Source organism: Solanum tuberosum, unplaced genomic scaffold (genome assembly GCF_000226075.1).
Source record: "Solanum tuberosum cultivar DM 1-3 516 R44 unplaced genomic scaffold, SolTub_3.0 scf00390, whole genome shotgun sequence".
NCBI classification, from domain to species: Eukaryota; Viridiplantae; Streptophyta; class Magnoliopsida; order Solanales; family Solanaceae; genus Solanum; species Solanum tuberosum.
This window is the reverse complement of record NW_006239313.1, coordinates 432,238-438,689: the sequence shown is the minus strand read 5'-3', so window position 1 is coordinate 438,689 and position 6,452 is coordinate 432,238.

Here is a 6,452-nt window from a genome sequence, read left to right as displayed (position 1 = left end):
AATTTCATTTTCCTTTTATTTAACTTAGTTTGGGCCTCAAGTGAGTCCATTAGCATAGGCCCAAATCTGATCCATAAACCTTGGCCATTTTAACTAGATCCATATAGCTCAAGTAGTTATTGCACCTACTTGGTTCTTTGGACTGGTCAATAAGTCAAAGTAGGTGATGCACCTACTTGTCACCTACTAGCTTAGTTAAGTCAAGCAAGCAGCTCACCTATTTTATTCAATTCTCTTATTATTAATCTCTTTTTCTTTAACTTAGCACTTAACTTTCAACTTTAAGCTCAATTACCACCTTCCCATCTCGAGTTTAAATACTTCCGTTGGAGTGATAACTTGCAGTACACATACTGCAACGTGCAAGGCTTCACATCACTTTCCGAGCTAGTTTAAACCAACGCTAATCATATAAGAAATATGGTCCCTCACCTATACTATAAGGCTATATCAAGTATCACAAGAATAGAATAAGCATATGCATAATACGGGTTGTTACATCCTTCCCCCCTTAAAACATTCGTCCTCGAATGTTAGCATGATTATCCAGCCCAAACAAGTTCAAGCCTAAGTTAGTACTACTGTTAATCACATTGAAATTATAGACTTATACTTACTTGTTAACGCCTCAACTCATCATTTTAATCTTTCTCATCGGTTTGGAAGAGATGATGATACTTCAATTTCATTGCCTCTTCCGCTTCCCATATAACTTCTTCTACTTGTTGGTTCCTCCATAATATTTTTACAGAAGCTACTTATTTATTTCTTAACTTCCTAACTTGTCGATCAAGAATAGCAATGGGTACTTCTTCATAAGTGAGATCTCTCGTAACTTGTACATCTTTAGTAGCAGTAATACGAGATGGGTTACCTACGCATTTTCAAAGCATTGATACATGAAACACCGGATGAACAGTTGATAGCCCTTGAGGTAACTCTAACTCATATGCAACTTGGCCAATTCTTCGAATAACCTTATATGGCCCTATATAGCGTGGACTCAACTTTCCCTTTTTACCAAACCTCATTACCCCTTTCATTGGTGACACCTTCAAGAACACCCAATCCCCTATAGAAAATTCTAGTCCTCTCCTTCTAACATCCGCATATGATTTATGTCAACTTTGAGCTGTTTCTAGCCGCTACTGTATCACTTTGACTTTTTCCATAGCTTGATGAACAAGATCTGGCCCAAATAAGGCAGTTTTACTTTTTCGAACAAGCCAATTGGGGATCTACATTTTCTACCATATAAAGCTTCATAAGGTGCCATTTTAATGCTTGAATGGTAGCTATTGTTGTATGCAAACTCGATCAATGGCAAATGATCATCCCAATTAACTTTGAAGTCCAATATACAAGCTCGCAGTATATCCTCAAGTGTTTGAATTGTACGCTCTGCCTAACCGTCTATTTGAGGATGAAAGGATGTACTTAAATTCACTTGTGTTCCTAAACTCTTCTGAAATGACTTCCAAAAATTTTGCAGTGAATTGAGCTCCCCGATCCGATATAATAGAGATTGGCACTCCATGTAGACGAACTATCTCTTTAATATACAACCTCGCATATTTTTCGACTGTATAAGTAGTCTTGACCGGCAAGAAGTGCGCTGATTTGGTCAATCTATCAACAATTACCCATATAGAATCAAACTTCCGAAATGAACGAGGTAAACCAGTGACAAAATCCATGTTGATCATGTCCCACTTCCAAATTGGAAGTTCTATACATTGTAGATAACCTCCGGGTTTTTGGTGCTCTACTTTTACTTGTTGACAATTTGGACATTGAGCCACAAATTCTGCAATGTTCTTCTTCATTTCCCCCCACCAATACATTTCTTTCAAGAAATGATACATTTTAGTTGACCCCAGATGGACAGAATATCTCGAATGATGTGTTTCCATCATAATTCTCTGTCTTAATTCATCTACATTAGGTACACACAATCTGTTTTGACATCGAAGTACTCCCTCTTACGTAAGCTCAAATGCCTTTGTCATACCCTATTGTACATTCTCCTTAAACTTTAATAGAATAGGATCAGTGTACTGCTTCTCTTTCACTTCCACTACTAATGAGGATTCTGCCGCATTTTGCACATTAACCCCTTCGTCTGGAGATTCAAAAAGGTGAACCCCCAAGCTAGCTAGTTGACATAGATCCTTAGTTATTCCTTGTCTTTCCACAGACTGCCCATAAGTGCTTGCCATTATTTTACGACTTAACGCATCAGCTACTACATTTGCTTTCCCGGGATAATACAAGATATCCATGTCATAATCTTTTAATAGCTCCACCGATCTTCGCTGCCTCAGATTTAGGTCCTTTTACTTAAAGATATATTGCAAACTCTTGTGATCAGTGTATAGTTCAACATGAATTCCATACAAGTAGTGGCATCATATCTTCAAAGCAAATACAACTGCTGCTAGCTCTAGATCATGAGTTGGATAATTTTTCTCATGTGACCGCAGCTGCCTTGAGCCATAAGCTATTACTTTACCATGCTGCATCAATACACATCCTAGGCCCAAAAGATTTATTGCAAACTCTTGTGATCAGTGTATATGTCAACATGAACTCCATATAAGTAGTGGCGTCATATCTTCGAAGCAAAGACAACTGCTGCTAGCTTTAGATCATGGGTTGGATAATTTTTCTCATGTGGCCGCAACTGCCTTGAACCATAAGCTATTACTTTACCATGTTGCATCAATACACATCCTAGGCCCATTCCTGAAGCATCGCAATACACTGCATACCCTTCTGTTCCTTCTGGAAGTACCAATACAGGTGTAGAAGTTAATTTATTCCTCAGCTCTTGGAAGCTTCTTTCACTTTCATCACTCCATTGAAATTTGTTTTCTTTGTGTGTTAGCTTTGTTAAGGGTGCAGCAATGGAAGAGAATCATTCAACGAACCTTCTGTAATAACTTGCCAATCCAAGGAAACTACGGATCTCCGTAGGCATTGTAGGTCTTGGCCAGTTTTTCACGGCTTCTATCTTCTGGTTATCAACCCTTATTCCTTCATCGGATACAATATGACCTAAGAATGTCACAGATTTTAACCAGAACTCACATTTAGAGAACTTTGCATACAACTTACGATCACGAAGAATTTGTAAAACCTGCCGCAGGTGATTAGCATGGACCTCTTCCGATCTTGAATACACCAAAATGTCATCTATGAATACTATCACGAACACATCTAAAAATGGCTTGAACACCCTATTCATCAAATCCATAAAAAACTGTTGGTGCATTCGTTAGCCCGAATGACAAGACTAAAAACTCAAAATGACCATACCGTGTTCGGAAAGCTGTCTTGGGTATATCTTTGTCTTTGAACCTCACTTGGTGATAACCTGACCTCATGTCGATTTTTGAAAAACACCTAGCACCTTGTAACTGATCAAACAAATCATCAATTCTAGGGAGGGGATATTTGTTCTTAATCGTTACCTTATTCAACTGTCGGTAGTCGATACACATTCTTAACGAGCCATCTTTCTTACGTACAAATAAAATTGGTGCTCCTTATGTGGACATACTAGGCCTTATGAATCCTTTATCTAATAAGTCTTTTAATTGCTCCTTCAACTCCCGTAATTCTGCCAGGGCCATTCTATATGGAGGGATGGATATAGGTTGAGTATCTGGAATCACATCAATACCAAACTCTACTTCTCATTCTGGAGGTAAACCCGGAAGATCTTCAGGAAATACATCAGGAAATTCATTTACCACTGGAATTGATTGAAGAGATAGTGGCTCAACATCTATATTCTTCACTCTCACTAGATGACATATGTATCATTTGGACATCATCTTCTTTGCCTTTAAGATAAGAAATAAATTTACCTCTTGGTGTCCCAATATTACCTTTCCATTCAAGGACGACATCTTTTTGGAAAATGGAAATGCAGCATCTTAGTTCGGCAATCGACCGTGGCATAACAAGAAGCTAACCAATCCATACCCATTATAACATCAAAATCCACCATTTCTAGCTCAACAAGGTCAGCCAATGTATCACGATCACAAACAGTTACAATACAATTACGATAAACCCTTCAAGCTATAATAGACTCACCAATCGGTATAGACACTTCAAATGGCTTCACTAATAATTCTACTGTTCTTCTGAACTTTTCAGCAATCAATGGAGTAACATATGATAGTGTAGACCCCGGATCAATTAATACATATACAATATGTGAAAAGATGAACAATGTACCTGTAACCACATCCGGTGAGGCTTCTAAATTTTGTCGATCCCCGAGAGCATATGTGCGATTCTGAACTCCACTAGAACTGGTTGCTCCTATACCACGACCACTAGGCATTTTTCCCCTACCTAAAGAAGGTGTTGATGATGAGAATGCAAGAATTGATCTAGTAGGTTGTGCCACACCACCCACACCCCTATGAGGGCAATTTCTCATCATATGACCTGGTGTACCACACCAAAAATAAACATTTGTCCCAAACCGACATGCACCTAAATGATTTCTTCCAAATTGTTTACAAGACTGTCGAGGAGGTCTTGATTGGCTCATACTTCCCTGTTCTTGGTACCCCGTTGTTCGTGAACCTTGGCTTTCACCTCTTTGCCCAAACTGATTGCCCCTAGACTCTTGAAACTGAGGTGGGGCACTAGCTGTGGAGTAGGAAGATGATGGCCTAGGGGGTCTGTTAAAGAACCGAGGCCTAAACTCACCTTGGGATGGTGTAAACTACCCCATGGATTTGGCCCTCTTATTATGCCCTGTTTCTGACTCTTGTGTCCTTCTTCTTTGACTTTGATCCCCCAACTTTTGCGCAAAGCATCCTTGCTATATCCATATCTTTATTCAACGAAGCAATGGTACAGTCTCTAACCAGATATGAATCTAATTTATCCACATATCGATGAACTCTATCCCCCATAGTAGCTACTACATTAGGAGCATACCTGGCCAAGGAATTAAATTTGAGAATGTACTCTCTCACACTCATACTTCCTTGGTGGAGATGTAAAAATTGATCCGCACGGGCCTCTCGGATCTCCAATGGCAGGTAATGGTCAAGGAATGCCTTTTTGAACTCTTTCCATGTAGCTGATGGTGCATCTGTTCCCCTGGATTTCTTCCAAGCTTCATACCACAATACAACCACACCCTTTAGTCTATATGCTGCTAGCTCGAGCGCTTCTTTACCACTTACATGCATAACATCGAAAGTGTGTTGGATCTGATCTATAAAGTCTTGTGGATCTTCATTAGGATCTGCCCCGATGAATGATGGAGGGTCCAAATTAAGGAAATCACGTATCCGCGTGCCAGCTGCTCTATCTACACCACTAGTACCTGTAACTGGACCTTCTTGCCTTTGACCGTGGCCAGCAACTATACGAGTCAATAATTGGACCGCATTCTTCAATTCTTGCTCGGTAGCATTAATAGGGGGTTCTTGAAGTGCAGCTTCCCTCCTTAGATCTTCTGGAGATGGAGGGGTCGGGGAAATCTGTGAGGGAGACTCATCTTGAGCCTCACCTTGTACAGCTTGAGTAGGTGGTGGTTGGCTGGTCCCTTCTCAGGCAGCCACACCTACTCGCTTACCAGTACTTTTGCTCCTTCTCGTAACCGGCATCCTTGCTATAATAAACAATTTAGGAATTAGATATGATTCGCCTACAACACTGGTTCTATCGCACGATCTAAGAAATGAAAGAAAGGAGACAACTCCTACGTGTCCCGTAGCCTCATGTTTATAAATGTGGTGCACAACACATCCATAAGAAGTACTCTACAAAGACACGGCTTTGTAGACTCCCTAGGATGACCTGCTCTGATACAACTTTTGTCACGTCCCAAATCCTATTAAGACGGACAGGCACCAGATGCCCTCTAGGCCCGAGAGAACCAACATGTAACGTGTGCTTACTATGCATATAAGTATGACAATCTTGTGACAAGTTCACATAGGATGCAGTGATACGAACCAACATAAGTAGACTCAAAACTTATATACAAGACTTGGCCGTTGAGGCCACAACTTGTTAAGACACAACTGAACCATAAACATAAGTCTACAAAGCCTCTAAAAGATAGAAAACCTTTGAGTAGGTCGGGACAGACTCTGCCTTACTCTTAACTACGATACAATACCCAAAATGAATCTACCAAAGAATCAGTAAAGCTCCGAATCAATCTGGAGCTCACCAAAAGTAGTTGAGTGTCGTGTGCTCTTACCAAAGAGGTCTACTAGCTGAAGTACATATGCGTGCAGCATGAAATACAGCGTCCCCCGTGAGGGACGTCAGTACGAGAAAATGAACTAAATATGTAAGGCAATAACATATATAAATTAAGAGTTTGAATGAAACCAAGTATCAATATATGTGCATAAATCAGAACAGAAGACCACCTTTGTTAAATCTTGTGGGATCATGTATGTTAC